This window comes from Spea bombifrons, chromosome 3 (assembly GCF_027358695.1).
Source record: "Spea bombifrons isolate aSpeBom1 chromosome 3, aSpeBom1.2.pri, whole genome shotgun sequence".
Classification (NCBI taxonomy): domain Eukaryota; kingdom Metazoa; phylum Chordata; class Amphibia; order Anura; family Pelobatidae; genus Spea; species Spea bombifrons.
This window is the reverse complement of record NC_071089.1, coordinates 25802292-25822462: the sequence shown is the minus strand read 5'-3', so window position 1 is coordinate 25822462 and position 20171 is coordinate 25802292. Positions and strand designations below refer to the sequence as shown.

The 20171-nt window shown below is 42.6% G+C and overlaps 1 long non-coding RNA gene across 1 annotated transcript; it reads right to left on the bottom strand.

The window, feature by feature from the left end:
• Positions 1–1999: 1999 nt before the first annotated feature.
• Positions 2000–6644, bottom strand: LOC128483669 (uncharacterized). The gene is made up of 2 exons (XR_008351093.1): positions 6486–6644; positions 2000–2771 (listed from the first exon to the last, which is right to left on the bottom strand). It is a non-coding gene; the product is annotated as an uncharacterized LOC128483669 (long non-coding RNA).
• Positions 6645–20171: the final 13527 nt, after the last annotated feature.

Below are 20171 nucleotides of genomic sequence, written 5' to 3'. Positions count from 1 at the left end.
GGGACAGGACCGGAGGCATTTTTAGACCTAGCTTCGTACAGCCTAGCTATAACGAAAGATTATAACGATTTGAAAGAGGATCACAAGGCCGCTGTGGAGATGATAGAAAATTTAAAATCAGAATTAAACATCTCGAATGAGAGGGCTCAGAGCGCTGTAGTAGAATTTGAAAAGCTACGAGAAGAGCAGAATACCACCTGGAATACTCTTATTACCGTCCAAAAAGAGCTGGTTGTCAACAGGAATGAAGTTAAACATGCAGAGAAAGATATTGTGAGCGCAGTAAAGGATGCAGAGCCGTTGCAGGAACCATTCATCTCCCCACCACCATCAGAAGGAGCCATAAATTTCCATTTGTATAATAACCTCGCTGAAGACATCTTGCGTAAAACAGTTAGCCCACCAACAACAACCAAGGCCGCTACTAGACGTGATCAATCTGAGAGGCTTCTCTTCTTTGGACTGCGGCAACCAAAGCTTGGCTCCACTGGTTAGAGGGAATAATAACAAGCTTGAGAACATCTATTCTAGTGAAAGAACTAAATCTCTTGTGGATTGTATTGGATATATAGATGATTTAGAATTAGTAATAAATAAATAGTTAAATGTATAATGGTCTTCTGTGTGAGTTGCTTTAGTATATAGTGATGGGGTTATGCATTACCGCCATATCTGTTCAGTAAATGGTATTTATTTAAACGTAATTTATTTATTTATAAGTTAATCGTTTATTTTTTCCAGTTGACATACATCTTACAAATTTGTGGACAAAATAATCTATTCTTACCAACATTATTTTTTTGTGGGTGTCTTTACATTTTGAAGTGTCAGGGGCAGTGGAGCCTCCTCCATAGGAGCACATTGAACCCCCAAGCACAAAAGGAAAAGAAAAATAGCAAAATTCATCAAAGATCCATTTTAATCCAATTTAGATTAAAATGGATTCTTGATTAATTTTGCCATTTTTTTTTCCTTTTGCGCTTTGGGGTTTATGTGCCATGAAGCCTCCTGTCCCCTGATGTTACGGTTAATGGAGTCTTTAGGGTTATTTTGGGGAAATGTATTTTAACCTGTACATTATGTCGTAAATCTACACTTCATGTTCAAAATGTATATATTGTGAACCGCCATTGGAATTACCCACCAGCCGCCACTGGGTGGGAAACCACTTTAATCTTTCACTAGACACACATAGCATTTATTATGCATGTTAAAGATGTCACTGGGTACAGATCTCATTTTTCTCCATTCGTTTAATTTTCTTTGTCGTCATACAAAGTTATGGGAGCAAATTAACCCCAAAACCTGATCTCATTGTGTGCTTTTGTTGTCAGCTGGTCAGGTGATTTAGAGACTTGTTTGGATAAGAGATCCTAAGAAGTGAAATTGCCTGTCTAATAGTGTTACATAACCGATCATTTACTATTAGTAAAGGCAGAGCCGGCCTTAAGTGTTCTGGCGCCCTGTGCGGACTACTCCTCTGGCACCCCCCATCCCAAAATCATTTACACATATTCATTAATGCAGTCTCACAAATCATTCAAGCAATTCAACCACACATTAATTCATTCATTCATTCTCGTACGCATTCACACTACCCCCTCTCCCCATCTTTTACAAATGTGGCTTGAATGTTGTTATAAACCCTCTTACATTTTCGCACCTAATTTATTAATGTTTCATACACACTTCCAATACTTTACCACTAGATTTTACTTACCTTTATTGTGTAACCTTTGGTCACCCTATAATGGTGTAGAAAAATGATATACATCTGATGTATCGTTTCCTTGCAAGTAAATGACCAACTTCGCTAACAGTATGAATTATTGCCAAGTCTACTAAATTAAATCATGGATGTGCAAAGTTCAAATCATAATTGTAGGGCCACACTTAAGGGTCAAGTTTAGAAGGGTAATATATTCATTTTGATGCAGACAGAAGATACTGGAATTTCTTCAGGAGTCATATTTGCATAAATAGTTCAACAAATCATGTAAAGTGATACATTTTTATTTTGTTTTTAGTATACCAAAAATGTATATACAAATGTAATTTTCATTACAGCTCAACAATCCTATATCTAGAACAGTATAAATAGCCAAAAAGACAAAAGCCAGTATACGGCTCAAGGCTAAGTCAAGAATCTCTTAACCCTGTGTTATTTGATAGTAGACCGGGGGAGGGCCATAAAAAAAACAACAACCTGGTTATTGCTTTCCAGAAGGTTTCTTCCAAAAGACGTGAAACTACAGAGCAGTGGCAACATTAATTCAAAATCAACCAAAGCCACCGACGAGGACCGTGCCCGTGCATGCTAGAGGATGGAGAAAACGACAAACACAGCATTGAACACATGTTACATCCAAGTCCGGATTCTTCCTATCTTCACTTCTCGTCCAAATGTCCCAGCCACCTTCACATGCGCAACAGATGTCAATCCTGTTTTAAATATTTGTGCATCTTTATGACTGTTTGTTCCCTCTTCCTGGTAATTCTGTGTTAATTTATAGGTTCTAAATGTATTTTGTATTGTGAACCACAACGGCATCGACAGCGAAAAAATTCCGGACAAGGCTGTACAGATTATAATTTCCACAACATGTTTTGGACTTCTGATTTGTCTGTTGCACATTGCCAAATGATCCTAGTTGGTTACAGGGCTATGGATTGGGAATTTCCAAGTAGTAATGGTGCCAGTCTTAGCAATGCCCTGACTGGCAACTTCATGTCTTTGAATTTCAGCAGCAGATCAGAAAAACATTGACTTCCTAGTAGGAGAACAAACAAAACAAGTGTTATATAATAAAATGTATATATATTTCTTATCTCGATCTTGGTCTATACATACATTTGCAGAATCACCACTCTTGAAGGCTCAGGTGAAAGAAAAATGTGTTGCTTTCTGACTTGTGATTTATAGATCACAATCTTATCAAGGAACACATTTCAACTACCTCCACAGAAGACAGATAAAAGCCATACTGCTTGGGTTTTGATATAAGCAATGCTTTTGGTTAAGTTTCCATTATTTAACCTACTTTCTTGAAATACCTCTTGGAAAGCAAGGAGGGCAATCTTTACCATTAAACAGTAATATTTAAACCGCTGGACAGAATACAGAAGTAATTCCTCGGCTATCATTAGGTAAGCATTGGTCGGATGATACCCAGTAAGAAAACACATGCAGTAATGAGCATTTATTCGGAGGACCCCAATACAAAATCTTAAAGTCCCCCAGCTTTCCAGTTTTTCTAAGATGTTTTAAATTCATATGTGGATCAGTCCTCAAATGCTGGAAGTGTTTTAGTATATATACTGATAGATAATGGATTCATACAAATTCTTAGCAACAGGACCAAAATAATACCCAATATATACCTCAGGCAGTGGCGACTCTAGAAACAATACCGTATTTGCTCGATTATAAGACAAGGTTTTTTTCAGAGCAAATGCTCTGAAAAATACCCCTCGTCTTCTAATCAGGGTCGTCTTCTAATGAGACCTCAGATAGAGGTCTGATTAGGAGACTAAGATCCAGATCCCCCGCACCGCTGCAGGGGACCTGGATCCTCCTGTCTCACCCCCCCCCTCATACACACACTTACCGGTGCTTCCTGCTGTGTTGCCGGGGCAGCGGGTTGACGTCTACGCGATCCGCGTAGACAACGTCCGCTGCAGCCGGAAGGAGGTGTGGCTAGCAGCGGGGGTTGTCTGCGTCCGTCGCATAGACCTTCCCCGACTGTCAGAGATCAGAGTTCCCCGCACCGGTGCGGGGAACTCTGATCTCTGACAGCCGGGGAAAGTATACGCGACGGACGCATACAAACCCCCGCTGCTAGCCACACCTCCTTCCGGCTGCAGCAGAAGGCGACGTCAACCCGCTGCCCCGGCTGGAAGCACCGGTAAGAGAGGGGGGAGAGCGGGGGAAGGGGGGTGAGAGAGAGAGTGTGTGTGTGTGTGTTAGTTAAATGGGGGTATAGGGTGTGTGTGTTAAATGGGGGCATAGGGCATTTCTGGAGTGGCGTTAAGGGGGGATTTAATAGAGCACTCTACCTCCTGAAATGCCTTATACCTCCCTATTTGGCACTCTGCCCCATGATATGCCTTTTAACCCCCTAAATGCCAGAGTGGCATATAGGGGTATAAGGCATTTCCGGAGGCAGACTGCTCTATACAATGCCTTTTAACTCCCTTAATGCAGTGCCATATTGGAGTGGCAAGCCTGGGGGCAGATGTGCGTAACTGGGGGACAGGTTGGAAAATACAAGAAATAAAAACAAAAAAAATATTTTTCTCAATCATAGCTTTTCTTAAAAAAAAATAGTTTACATGAATTAACATTTACTGGTAAAACTTTTTTCCTTTGGGGTCGTCTTATATTCAGGCTTTTTCTTTTTTTCCTAAATTAATATTCAGATTTTGGGGGTTCGTCTTATAATCAGGGTCATCTTATAATCGAGCAAATACGGTATTTATAGGGGGGGCACACAAGATACCACAGGCAAACTGGGGGGCATTCATAATTTCCAAAAGTAATGTGCTATGGAATTATACTTTTGTTATTGGGCTAAAATAATACAATTGAGTCCGACTAATCCTTGAAATAAATATTATAACACAATAAATAACTTTTCCACTAAATGATTTCAGGCCCTTGAACGTTTTGTCCCCTGAAGTCACTACAACTTCAGGAGGGCATTTTATCTCTGGATAAATATAAATTAAATAATTCCTACTGTAAGTTAAGTGCCAGGAAACAGATGACCAAACACACACACCAACACAGGCTCTGTCACACCGACACCCAGACATACACACCAGGACAGGCTCTGCCACACAGACACCCACACACATCAGGACATGCTCTGCCACACCCACATCCAAACACACACACACACACACACACCAGGACAGGCTCTGACACACTGACACCCAAACACACACCCTAGGACAGGCTCTGCCACACTGATAACCGAACAGACACACCAGGACAGGCTCTGCCACACCAACACCCAAACACACACCACGACAGGCTCTGCCACACCAACACCTATACACACACACCGAGGACAGGCTCTGCTACACTGATAACCAAAAACACACAAACAGCAGGACACAATCTACGTCACAGACGTCTACATCAGGATGGATTTTTCACACTGCATTGTCGTTTATACCCCCCTTAGTGTTTTTGCCCCTTGTGTATTGATGCCCCTGCTGCCCATATATATTAATATTAGCCCCAGTTGCCGATATATATAGATCAACACATTAACACACAAACCAAGCTTTGCATGTATAGATCAACTGAAATTCACGTGTGATCTCAGCACTGAAGGTATATAGATATGGATCTACAGAATAACGCAAAAACCCAGCTTTGCAGGTAAAAATCAATTGGAATTCACATATAAAAACACGTCATTAAAAGGTATATTTAAAACAAGGGGGGCAGCTAGCTAGGTTTCAGCATGTACTGGCTGACTTGGCATGATAGGAGTGTGATTGCTAACAGCAATCAAAGTCCCATCATGCCTAGGTTCCAGCACTTACACATCCATTCTCATCACACACACACTCATTCATTCATATACTCATTCATTCACAGATTAATTCCATCAATCACACATACTCATTCAAACACCCTCCCCACCCCCTTACCTGCACTGCAACTCCTCGATGCCGCTCACAGACTTCAACAGAGGGCACGGCCTTCCCTTTGTGTTCTCTGGTACTGCACAGAGGAAGCAGGACTGGAGCAGTCATGTGATGTCACGTGAACTCTGCTAGGTTCCGCTTCCTCTATGCAGTACAGAAGACCATCCCACAGGTAAGTAGCAGGGCTCGAGGTGCGGCCCGCGTACGATCGGTTGCCCTGGCTGCCTTATTACTTTCTACCCCCTCTCCCTCCCTTATCACTTTCTAACCCCTCTCCCTACTCACTATCTACCCTCCCCCTTTGTAGTTCTCTCACCTTTAGGTCCAGCGACGGGAGCACGAGGCTTCTGATGTCATATTTCGGCGCTCAGCATGAAATGCCGGCACCGCGTCGGAGGTAGAGGCCTCGTGGAGGAGAATGGGGGGCGCCGAGCGGTTGCTAGGCGCCCCTCTCTCCTCCACATAAAAATAAAAAAATAAATAAAAAGGACGGGATTTAATTATTCCAAATTCGGCAGGGAGGCAACAGGGGGTCAAGGATTAACCTGGGGGGGGCAATTGCCCCCCCTTGCCCCCCTGTAGCTACGCCACTGACCTCATACATGTTCTTGGGATATAGGTGGAGCATTTTTCACTAAGCATTGAGTTGCTGTAAGATTTAAATTCTACCAGGAGACCTTTGCCAGGATACGATCTTCATAACAAAGTTAAGTGCTGAAGGCTTGTCTTTAAAATCAAACAGCTGATCTACAAGACCTCATCCAGGATATGAAGAACTGTTTTGTTTAATGTATAATGCAGTAACAGAATGATTTCTGCCTCACCTTCGATTCCTGCTCCTGAAAGGTCCTCTGGTGCTGGGATGGAGTGATAGACCAGGAAACACGCAAGCATATTTTGCTGAGATTCCTCGATTGGCTGGCCAGCTAAATACGAGTGCAATGCCACATCTCCACCAACTGTTAAGAAGCAGATGTATTACACACTTGTCACTTGGGTTATTCAGGAAAAACAGTCCACTAGCCCAATAGGGTAATCAGCGGTGTTTATTTACTAAAATGTGAGCCTGTAGGAAGGGTTTGCAGGAGAATAGCAGTTTTACCTCTGACCTCGCTATACATTATAAAGGTCCAAGCTTAGTGAATGTCATGTAAGAATAGCTTTTGTTTGTCCTGCATAAATCTGTGGGGCCTCTTCATCCAGCAAACTATACATGATGGACCAGCTCATTCCTTTCTTCCAGAAGATCTTTTATAACACATTGTGAAGTTACTTTTAGTGATTATGCCACAATCTGATTTTTCTTTTCACTTCACCCTACATGGCTGCTCTATTAATAAATCCAACTTCCTACAGATGCTCTGCAACATGTATACTGAAATTAATGGGAGTAGCTCACTGAACATGGATTTGCTGCCGCTACTCCCATACATTTTTTAATGGGAGTGCCATAAAAGCACACATAAGGAGCGTAATTATGTAAACTATCAGTAGAGGGGAGAAGGAAATTTAGACGTAACTTTCGCATGCAGTAAATCAAATGGCAATAATGTTAAATGGACTCATTTGGGCTCAATGTAATTCCTCTGGGATTTGGAGCCTGCAGCCCTGACTAAAGAATCTCTGAATCCTGAATTCTCATTGAGGACAATGTGAGTTCATCTTTGCAGGCCTTTAAAGGGGGGGGGGGTATTTAAAACATTTAGTTGAAAAACCCTTACGTATTGTTCAGTCCTAACACCTTATACAGATAAAACAAATTGGGGTATTTGGGCCACGCTACGTGCTCAGATTACCTTGTAGCCACTCGTCTATAGTCTTATCTATGGTGCATTTCATAACTGGAAGAAATTCAGAGTTCATAAAAAGTCCACGGTTCGCATTCTTTTTCATACGTTCCTGGAGGTTCAGAGAGCTAAAGAATTCCAGAACCAACTTTATCTGCCACAACTCAAATGTCTCGGTCATCTCCCTCCTTTCCAACCTTCTCACAGCCTAAGAAAGAAGCAAGACAAAACAAGTATCAGATGTATGGTGTCAACATGGCCAGTGTCAAGTTGGGGTTTATGTAAAGGCAAGCAGATATCCAGACATCCTTGACCAGTAAGTCTCAAGTCTTAAGCGTGTGAATTGATATTATACGCTAAATGAGGTGCACTCAGGAAGCTTGGGTTAAGACAATGTGGCCATTAAGAATGGTGGATTAAAAATATGTAACCGGACCACCCCATTACAAAACAAGTAAAATAAATCCTCTTATTATTAAATAGGGATATATCAGTCCATCTTGCCAATATAAATCCGCTGCTCAGGTAAAGCTTATTTTTCATGGTTGTTCCATCAACACTTTAAAGAAGCGTTTCACCTTCAATGACAACAACCTATCAGTGCCTGTTTGTATTAAATAACAATTAAGTATCATTGGCAAAACATGTGAATAAGGCAGCGTCTGACGGGTCTCATTAATTCCAGGATAGATTTGGGCATTCAGCCATACTAGGAATGAAGATTATCATGCGGCTATAAAAGCGTTACGTTCGGCAGAGGAAGAAAAACAGCCCTGTTAAAATGATGTGTGGTTCTCTGCAGGCTATTGTATGTAGGGATTAAATTGTATACATGAAGAACACACACATTTTCCCTTGAGCTGTCATGCGATTAGAAGACGCTTTCAGCTCTCACGTGCGATAAACACTAATGAACCTTCTACCAGAAGTAACAGACTTAGCAGACAGGTGATCTGCAAAACGAACACGCAGCCTCATCTGGTTAAAGCACAGTGTTTTATTTGCCTAATATTCCCCATTTCCTAACAAACTAAACCCTGTCGACTGGTGATATCAGCGATCTCCCTCGTCAGCCCCACGTTGAGCAGCAGCAGTGCGCTGGGGAGCCCGATTGCCCAATAAAGAGATCTGCCCTCACTTTTGGGAGGCAGAGGGGCAACCACCCCCTCCTCCCCTGGACTCACATGCATTACTTGGAGGTGAGATGATAGAAATGAAGCGCGATTCAAATAAGGAGAAATGTTAGGACTAAAGGACAATAAACCATGGAGTAGAACGTTTTACTTTACTGAGACGCTGTAGGAGGTAGATAAGCTGTCCTTTTTTACCCATTTGCCTTTTATCATCATGTGCAAACATAATGGCAGATGGCAGTCAACTATACGCTTTTCCGTTTCACAAGGTAAAGGGCAACAGAATGATCAGCACCAGCGAGAGAAAACGCACTGTATTCATTTTCAATGGATCACTTATGCTAACAGGCACTCTTGTTGCTGCAACTTTTTATATCCCTTAATTACCAGTTTAAGGGGTGACGGAAATCTCTGTATTGTGACAGAACACCCTTACCTGGTCCATGGCAATATATGCAGGGAGCATCTCTGGGTTTTCCTGAGTTACGCACTCATACAGAATGGAAGAGAAGAGATCCAACATCTCTTGTTTCTAAAAGCAGATGATTTAAGGTTTTCAAAAAAGGAACTGACACATTTTAGTATAACTCACTTATTACAACAACTTACAGCTTATACTTTTTGCTATCCCAATTAGTTTATATTTATTTTTCATCGGGGGAATATTTTTTTAACTTTTACTTAACTGCTCTCAGCAACTTAACAGTAAAGGGGAGATAACTTAATGGGGAGGAATAATAATACACAATTCTCACAAAAGGAAGTTATGGCAGCCGCTCCTGCAGGAAACACACAAAAGGTGGGTATAAATTAGGAAATAGGAAGTGAAAACACTAGGAAAACTATGTTTGATCTGGCCTGCTCTACATCATACTAAACTATAATATAGACTCAATACACAAAAGGAGAACCCAAAACATACTTGTAATACTCAAGTGCTGTTATATAAGCAGCATATAATAACAAGGCAATATATCATTCTGATTACATTTATTACCTGACCCATATCGGTTGTCGGTTTGCAGAAGAATTCCGCAAAGGAGAGCAGTGCTGGATCCGATGTGAAAGCAGAAATAGCCTCTGGCTAAAGCAAGGAAATGCATATTTACAAGAAGAATGCTACCTATTCCTTATTGTGTACATAATTTATTTTTAATATAATTTTATCATATACAACAAAATATTTCATTTAGACTTTGGCTCTAGCTCCAGAAGTCTGCAAGCTATCCATTCATCAGGTTTTAAAGGAGTGCGGGAGAACTGGCGCTGTTTATACATCTGTGACCGTTTGAGAAAATAGTTTTTTGGTCAAATCTGAAGACATAGCAATATGCATAAAATTTCACGATTTTTCCAGACCTCCCTCAGACGGAACAATAGACTACGGCAAACAGAAGCCCATGGGGTAAACTTTTCCAATGACGACTGCAGTATAAAGGCTATAGAACGGCCCGCATTACATGGATTAAGGTGTGATGCTCATAGTCACACAACAGGACTCCACGAACCAGGTGCGGCACTAGGCGACTTATCAGGCCCCGTATTTAGTAATAAATTGAATTAATAAAATAAAAGAACATAAAGAGATTTAACCATATTGCACTATGCAACCCCCAAATGTCTTTAAAAAAGACTAGGACAGTAGCAGAGACCCCAAGGAGAAAAAAGTGTATTTTAGGGTGTTTTCTTTTATGTATTAAAAAGCCCTACTAAATCTGTGCCAATACATCACATGGGCAATGACTAAGTTAATTAGTAGTTTGAGGACAACTGCAGTGGAAGGCATGAAAAAACCTAGATCCTTAGTTATAGTTTTAAGCGAAGTGTCACTGAATGCCTGGTTACTCCTCTCTGGCTGTGGAAGAGAATGCTATCTTTTGTAGCATATTACATAAGACATTCTGATATCCAATGCCCGGCAGGGAGTGAAATCGGTTACCTTAAAGGTTCGAGCCTCTGAATTTCTGTGAGTCACGGTCTGAGCCAGCAGGCTTTTCCAACCCAAAGGGTCCTCCTTGTAGGAGAGCTGTCCTGCTCGAAGCTTCACGTAAAGAACACCATCGTTCGAGAGGATTGATCTTAAAGAAATTGATCTTATTTATTTATTTATTTATTATAACTTATGAGCCACTTTGCAGAGACAACAAAGCAACTTTAGTCCACACAGTCATATTAAGCAACAAACATATCTCAGCTCACAAAATAAAATGTTACTTGACAAGAAAAATGCTGTGTTAATTACATTACTGTTGTATTAATTACAGTATGCTGTATAGTTGCACCCTTGCAGCTTCCAGGTGCACCCACACACAATGCACCAAGCCTGTAACGCAATCCATCGTAGGAATATGTATTACTACTTTATATAGTATTGGATTTAGTTCCTTCCTACCTTTATGTGGCCTTCTATATGTTTGGAATGTGTATTCATTGCATCAGTCACTTGATGTATTATAACATACTCTCCACAATATAAACATTAGTACATAATAGGAGCTTACATATTGGTTACTAGAACTTAAGCTTACAGAGCATACATTGACACTCTGTGCGTTCATACTATGGTACAAGAAACAAGTTGGTTAATTGAGAGGCTTAATCCAGTTTGTAGCATCACCATAAACTCAAATGATTCCTATTTCAATTTTACAAGTTTTTATATTTAATGTTTATAGGTGGTGGCTCCCCCTATGTATTACGTCACAAACAAGAGTGAGAAAACATTACAGATCCTTAATTCCGCCCCTCTGTTATATGGCCCATGCACTAAACATTGTAAAACAGGTTCGCATGATAAACAGTACAGCCAATTCAAGAAATTCCTTTAGTGCAAGATATGGCATTATAATGCTCTATACCCAAATCCCAAGCACTGTTTAAGGTTTGGAGCAGAAGACCTCACGTACCTGCAGATAGTCTGTTATCACGTAGCTTTTTTAGATTTGATATTTGGGAGCAATAATCACTTGCAATTATTAGGAAATTCACGACTTACTTGAGTTGCTGGGTTCCTTTGTGTAAATCGATCATTATTTCCCAGTATCGTGGACCTTTGACTTTAATCTAGTTGTGCAAAAAGGAGGCAAGACAGTTAAGACATGAGAGCTACTGATTTAGCTAACAAGATAAAACATCTTGAATGCTTTTGCTGAATAACACTAGGGGAACATTACTCAGACTACGGCCTGCTGCAAAAGGCCTATTTTATTAGAGCACTAACATAAATGGGAAGCTACGCCTGGTACCTCTATATCATAAGGAGGCAAATACAGGTTTCATTTTATTTTATTTTTTTTTAAACATTTATACATTTCCCCTTTGAAACGTTTTTGAAAAAGAGGGCTGTTGAAATTTCAGTTAACTTTCTTAAAGATGATATAAACAAGTATTTTTGGAATTGTAACATGTAACCAAATACTTGGTTCTTCATCTTCCAAGTAGACTATACAATTTAAGATTGGATGAATCCCAAAACACTGCATGATAATCCACAACCAAACAATAAAATGTTGAAGGCTAAACTCATTAATGGACCATGCAAATGTTTAGGTATACTTGGGCTGATGTGGCCTGGGTGGCACGGAGTTAAGTGCTGCTGGGATGTACGGGGAAGTATAGGGTCCAGCTTGGCTCAGCTCTGCATAGTGACACTTTATAAAGTCACCAACACGAAATGGATACACTGGACTAGTCCTTAAATCCCTGTACCTGTTTCAGCAGATGGAGCTCTGGGAGTAAGGTAGGCGCCATTAGCTCTTCTGTAGTTTCTTCATACCACTGGGTTCCCTGTAATTGTAGACAAAAAGAACTTAAGTTAAGGATACATTTTTTGATTAACTGTTCCCAAATCATGGTTTTCTTGCTTGATGATCGGCTCAACTCAGCAATATAAGAATGCATTAGCAGAAAAAGTACGTTTATCGGAAATCCAGTTATTGTAGAGAAAAAAAAAACTTGTAAACAGGAGAAGAAATATTCCAAGCCTCACGTATGTCAGTGGAGACATTCAATGTACGCGTTTCTGGTGATTTGAATATAGCATTCATACCTTGTACGTGACGTCCAAAAGCACATAACAGGGCATGTTTGTATCCACATCAACAGGCACCAGCAGTCTCGGCTCTGCAGCTAGCACATACAGGTGACGCAGAGCCTGCAAGTGATACCTATATATGATATCAGAGGATGATAGGTAAACATGTAGGTTAATAAATGCAAATGTTTAATATTAGACACAGATAAACAGGTTTGGTCTGCTTTCTATACACAGGAGATGCTTTATCACTTCCTTAATGGGATTAGATAATCATAAAATGATTTGTTGCTACAAGGCGCAGTGGGACCCATCCATGCTTTCTCAACTTAGTCTTAAAATGGGTATGATTGCATTTACATTTCAAAAGTCCTAATATGCAGGGCCAGACTGGGACTGAAAAGCAGCCCTGGAAAAATTTGGAGACCAGCCCCATATAGTTTATCTCACGGTTGCGCTCTTTAACCACACGCACCCCTTATACACACCCAAGCCACACTATTCGCCATTCTTTTTATCTCATTATTTGTATTAAAATGCCAGAAAGCAAAAGTGTTAAAAGGCCCTAATAAATGAAATACATTACACATAATGGGATCAAAACATTTACTACTGCGAACATTTTTAGATGAAAGAGTTTCATTTTATTCAGTGGAACAAAACACTGATCACATTATTCTTCACGATATTCTGGTAAGAAACTTTTATTTCTTTATTAATTCATGTAGACTATTTTTTTTTTCCATATTTAATAAAAGCTATGATTGAGACATGTTTGGTTTTTATTTCCTTTCATTTGACAACCTACCCCCGAGTTATGCACCTCTGCCCCCAGGCTTGCCACTCTGCCCCCTGATATGCCTTCTAACCCCCTATATGCCACTCTGCCTCCAGAAATGCCTTATACCCCCTATATGCCACTCTGTCCTATGATATGCCTTCTAACCCCCTATATGCCACTCTGCCATATAGGGGGTTAAAAGGCATATCATGGGACAGAGTGGCATATAGGGGGTATAAGGCATTCCTGGAGGCAGAGTGGCATAAAGGGGGCTAAAAGGCATATCATGGGGCACTCTGCCTCCAGAAAAGCCTTATGCCCTCCTATATGCCACTCTGCCTCCCCGATATGCTTTATACCCTCCTATATGCCACTCTGCCCCATGATATGCCTTTTAATCCCCTATATGCCACTCTGCCTCCCTGATATGCCTCAATCCTCCTATATGCCCCTCTGCCCCGTGATATGCCTTTTAACCCCCCTTTTGCCACTATACCTCCAGATATGCCTTTTGACCTCCTCTATGTCACTCTGCATCCAGAAATGCCTTATACCCCTATATGCCACTCTGTTTCATGATATGCCATATAAGGGGGTATAAGGCATTTCTGGAGGCAGAGTGGCATAAAGGGGGTTAAAAGGCATATCATGGGGCACTCTGCCTCCAGAAAAGCCTTATGCCCCCCTATATGCCACTCTGTCCCATGATATGCCTTTTAACCCCCATATGCCACTCTGCCTCCCTGATATGCCTCAACCCTCCTATATGCCCCTCTGCCCCGTGATATGCCTTTAACCCCCTTTTTGCCACTATACCTCCAGATATGCCTTTTGACCTCCTATATGTCACTCTGCATCCAGAAATGCCTTATACCCCTATATGCCACTCTGTCCCATGATATGCCTTTTAACCCCCTATATGGCAGAGTGGCATATAGGGGGTTAGAAGGCATATCATGGGACAGAGTGGCATATATGGGTATAAGGCATTTCTGGAGGCAGAGTGGCATAAAGGGGGTTAAAAGGCATATCATGGGGCACTCTGCCTCCAAAAAAGCCTTATGTTCCCCTATATGCCACTCTGTCCCATCAAATGCCTTTTAATCCCCTATATGTCACTCTGCATCCAGAAATGCCTTATACCCATATATGCCACTCTGGCATATAGGGGGTTAAAAGGCATGTCATGGGACAGAGTGGCATATAGGGGGGTAAAAGGCATTTCTGTAGGCAGAGTGGCATATAGGGGGACACACTTACATACACACACATGCTGATTTTTTTTGTTTTTAACACATTCAAAAAAATATTATACATTTTGTACAAAAAAATACATTACTTTACTCACCTTCTACTTCTCTTGACTTCCGTCCTCTGGTAGCCGCACACTGTTCTCTTCTCTCTCCTGACAGGATGTCACTGACCTGACATCCGGTGCTGCAGCAGTCTGAGTGCGAGGGGGCGGAGCTTCCACCCCTCACGCTGCTCCCATCACTATGCAGCCATCAGACTGCTGGGAATGTAATCTAAACGGCCGTTGCGTGCTGATGCCCCCGGCCGGAGCTACTTTAACACTTTTTTTTTTATTTATATGGTAAGAAGGATCGGCTCGCAATATAAAGTAAAAAAAAAAGTATTAAAGCAGAGCCGGCCGGCGGCATCAGCACGCATTGGCCGTTTAGATTACATTCCCAGCAATCTGATGGCCGCATAGTGATGGGAGCAGCGTGAGGGGTGAAAGGTCAGTGCGAGGGGGCGGAGCTTTCACCCCTCACGCTGCTCCCATCACTAGGCGGCCATCGCACACGGCTGCTGGGCGCCGATGCGGCCGGCCGGCGATACTGTAATACATTTTTAAAATTTAATATGGCAAGCCGGACCAGCTTGCCATATTAAATTAAGAAAAAAGTATTATAGTAGCGCCGGCCGGCCGCATCAGCACCCAGCGGCCGCTCAGATTAGATTTCGGGCAGCCTGGGGGGCAATTGCCCCCCTGCCCAGCCCGCCCCGGTCCCAGCCCGCCCCTGGTCCCAGCCCACGGACCTGCCGGCCCACCGGGAAATTTCCCGGTATCCCGGTGGGCCAGTCCGGCCCTGATTGCATAAGCAGCTGGTTGCAGGCAAGCAAACAAAAAAAACCTTTTTTTTTAACCTTTTTTTCGGAAATAATCCCCAGAAAAAGGAAGTGCTTTAGTCATATAAACTAAATCAAGCTCTGCACGATCCTGTCCAGAGAGAATGCATGTTGGTAGATATGTTATTAGTTTTCTTAGAAATTGTTCGTATACATAGGTACCTAGTGTTGTCTCCAAAGTGTGTGAGTATGTATCAATAGCATCTCAACTGCCATACATTTCAGTTCTATAAGGAATCTTATGCAGGGCCGGCTGAAGACTTAACGCCGCCTGGGGCGAAGTTTAAAATGCCGCACCCCCCCCGCCGACGCCATTATTTACACCCCCCCGGTACTTACCTTTAAAGGGTACTGCGGCGAGTCTCCCTGCTCTGCCACGGTGCCGGCTTGTAATGCTGAGCGCTGGAAATTGACGCCACTTCCGGCACCCAGCATTACAAGCCGGCACCAAGAGCGAACAGGGAGACTCGCCGCAGAGGAGAGAGAGAGAGAGGGGCGCCGAGCGGGTAAGCGAAAACCACTCGGCGCCCCTCTCTCTCTCCTCCGCTTCAAAACGAACAACAAAAAAAAACGCTTGGGGCGGCAAAGTGCCGCCCCTTCTAAAGTGCCGCCTGGGGCAATTGCCCCAGTCGGCTCCATTGTAGGGCCGGCCCTGATCTTATGTTATAATCTCTCACATCAAGGTGTGATAATCATGACATAGACTGCATACTCTCAAGTTACTCACTTTATGGGACTACTAAATGACATGTAGGGACACAACTAGAGCACTCTCAACACCTCCGCGCCTATGTTTTACTCAAAAGAATACTACCAGCAACCAGGACCGGTGCGTGGGCCAACAGACCAATATTCAAAGCGGCCGCAAAGTTCAAAGCAGCCGTCATGCGGCCGTGAAAATTCAAAGCAGCCGTCATGCGGTTGTAGTACCGCCTCTGCCGGCCGCCTAATAAAGTTAAAGCGGCCAGCATGCACACACCGTGCCGCCCACTGGCAGCAGTGCCTCAGCTCTTCGTTCCGCTCCTTTTAAGACCTGAAGTTCAAGGGGGCGGGCTCACAGAAGAGTTCCTCCTGACAGGGAGAGAATCGTCATGTCGGAGGAAAGCAGGAAAAAAAAAACACTAAAATATATTACCAAAAAAATAGGGGTTATAGGAAAGCGGACCTATATTCAAGGGGGGGGGGATTGCATTGGGACAAAAATTAAATAAAACAAAAGGGGGTGGCTGGGTTGTGGTATTACAAAATCAATAAGGGGGGTGGCTGGGAGTAATACACATAGCAGTAGGGGAATCAATAAACAAGAGGGTGGTTGGGCATCACAATGGCCAATACAAAAACGAGTGGGGGCATTAATACACAAGGGAGGGAGTTGGCTAGGGCATCACATACATTATTATACAAGGGTTTCGGGGCATATATGCACAAAGGGGGCAATACACAAGGTTGTGGGGGGGACACAATCAATACGAAAGGGGTCCTGGTTGGGGCATCAATACACAAGGGGGCAAAAATACAAAAGGGGCTGTTAATGACAAAACAGTGTACAAAATACATTTTTTATGCTTCAGTGTGGCAGAGCCTGTCCAGGTGTGTGTCTGGGTGTCGGTGTGGCAGAGCCTGTCCTGGTGTGTGTGTTTGAGTGTTGATGTTGCAGAGCCGGTGCTGGTTGTTTGTTTGGGTGTCGGTGTAGCAGAGCTTGACCTTGTGTGTGTTTGGGTGTGGCAGAGCCTGTCCTTGTAAATAGTGCGGTTCATGTAAGCGTGTGTAAGGGTACAAGAGCTCGACAACGCGATACAATACATGGGGCTGGTGTACAAATATTTCCAAGGCTGCTTTTCATTCCCACTCCGCCCCTGCCAGAAACAGCATTACAAAGCTAAACCAAATAATGTAAGATACTATTATTATATATTGTTTTATATAGAACCATCATATTCGACAGCGATGTACAATGGAATAGGTAGTATCCTTCGCCAATCTCAACCAATGCAAAGGGCAGGGTCTTAGGCTCCTGTACCTTGTGGTGTTCAGGAGACCAAAAATATTTTTTTTTATCCAGCCCAGATAGTTCCGATGCCATACAGCTGAAGTGTTTATAGCTTTTACAGCCCAGGACAGGACTGGCCATCCACTAGAGATGGACAGTCCAGACACATAGAAGACAGTAGCAGAGACATATTATGGCATTGCTAGTGGGGAAAAAACACTGAAGTAACACAATTGCACAAAAAATATGCAGCGTTTATAAAGAAAAAAAAATGTTCCACACAGCCATGCTCGCGGCTGGCATTATAAAAATGCATTCATCACCTGACATACCTAGCTCAAGCCAGTGTGCAATAAAATAAACAAAGTGTAAAGATAGGCTATCTGTAATCGTTGCTCTTCCGAAAACAATAAAGTTGAGTGTTCATGTTTCCCACACTCAAAAACAGCACAATGTGCTCCCAGACATATCGTGACGTGGACACTCCAAGAAACGTTGACCTTCAATGTGCCCTCAGTCTTAATGCCAGAGAATCAAGTTTGTACACACTCACATGAATTCACTTAGTGAAAGACAGAGAGGAGATTGTAAGATGCTTTTAAACAAGCACTCAAGAAGAAGTTGGTTCCATTGTGGATTGTGTCCAACATTTGATATGTGACAGATGATGACATACAGTGAACTGAGCAACACTCTTCTTCAGCCGTTAAGAGGGACAGGTTCTTAGGCATTCCTTGCCATGAAGGACACCTTGGGTTTCAATGTGCCCTCAGTCCTAATGCAGGGAAGCAAATTTGACAACTGTCAAAAATACTCCCTTGAATTTAGAAAAAGATATGATTTCAACAGGGTTTGAACCTTTTTGCATGTTAAGCACTTCTGAATCTCTGCCAGTGCATGGCATATTGAACCTTTACCTTCCCTGGCCCATGGACAATGGCAAAAAATTTGGGTTCTCCCCACTAGTTAGTAACAAGGTACAGGAAATTGCATACAAGTTGTTGGTGGATTGGTACCGGCCCCCTTGATAACCACCACCCAAGTATGGCAAACATATGCTGGCGGTGTGGGTCCTTCCCAGGCACAGTTCTCCACATCTGGTGGTACTGCACCAAGATCACTACCTTTTGGACCCAAATACATTCAATCCTGGATAAATTTACAGATGGAAGCTACCATTCATATCTGAATTCACTTGCTGCAGCACACTTCCAACATGGCCTTGCAATAAAAATCGGCTATTTGACGCCTCTTAACAGCGGAAGCTTTGATCCCACTACAGTGGGGAGACCCATCCCCTCCCTGTTTCAAGTTTCAATTTGGAGGAGTCAGTCCTAATGTCAGATGATGAGCCTTCAGGCTCCCGGAAACGACTGTTTTTTGCTAGAGAGGGATAGCCCAGAAAATGTACAGTTGCAGCCATAAACACACTATATACCACCCACCCTAAACAAAAGTTTCAGCATATACACTGGAATACAGTCCCACTGTGGCAGGGATAATGACGAAATTACTCTGAAATATTCAGGGGGATATGAAGTCAAAAACCCTCTCTCATTGTCAACTATTTTAATCTTAGTGAAAGTCTGAAAGAAGATTGTAAGAGGCTTTTAAGCAAGCACTAAAGTTTGTGTGACTGAGGATTGAACCCAACACCTTCTGCATATAAAGCACACGTGATAAAGTTTTGTGCGTTCATACAAATTGCTGATAATGAGGAGGGACCTCAACAAAACATCGAAAACGAATGGCAAAACTGCAAAGTTTTGTAAAGTTTTCTTCATTCATTTGCCTGCTATATATAGCAATACGGTGCTTTACTGTCCTGACAAGGACAGCATCGAGGCTTACCCCAATATCAGGACAGAACTCGTATTGAGGGAAAACGGGAACTGCCTTTATTGGGAACAGCACAGATATTTATACAGACAACGTAACTGGATCAGGAGTATAATCCCATCTACCAGACAGCCCAGCACCTCCATACAGTTCTATGGCCAACAATGCCCATTCGACAAAAAGTCACTATTTTTGCGGTGATCCAGAGGGAGGGTGTCAATCCCAGGGTACCATTGGAGAGCTCAGGGTCCGAGGGTGTTGTTTCAAAAAAGCAACATGATCCGACTTCGGGACTCTTCGGGACAGGAATAGTTTGTGCGGTAGCCGGGCCAGACTTCCCTCTCCATAACCATAGTGTGACCCAAAAAGAGCAACGTGGTAGGACAATAGGTGTCCCTAGCGACGCAGTTCCAATTGTTGGTGGGCATCTCCTGGCCAGGCGTATGAGCGTTTTCAGCCATAGCTGGATAGTTCATGGGAGTCTGGTTAGGGCAGACCAGATGGGGTTTTCCTTAGACGTAAGAGGGGGCTGGGCAGGCAGGCAAGGAGTCTCCCCAGGAATCCATCAATGTCCCCCTCCCAAACTCAAATGTATCCCCATGTGTCCTCAGCCTCAGGGGGTTACCATGACATCTATAGTTAACCACTGCAATGCCAGATAAATTATACTGAAAAAATCCTACCTAAAACAAAAAAATAGATTTAAAAATCTCAACCAAAACAAGCATCTTCTGCTGGTAGGCTGTTCCAAATATCCACCCCTAATATAGTAAATCCTCCTTAATTAACTAAGACTTTATTATATTAAGTACAA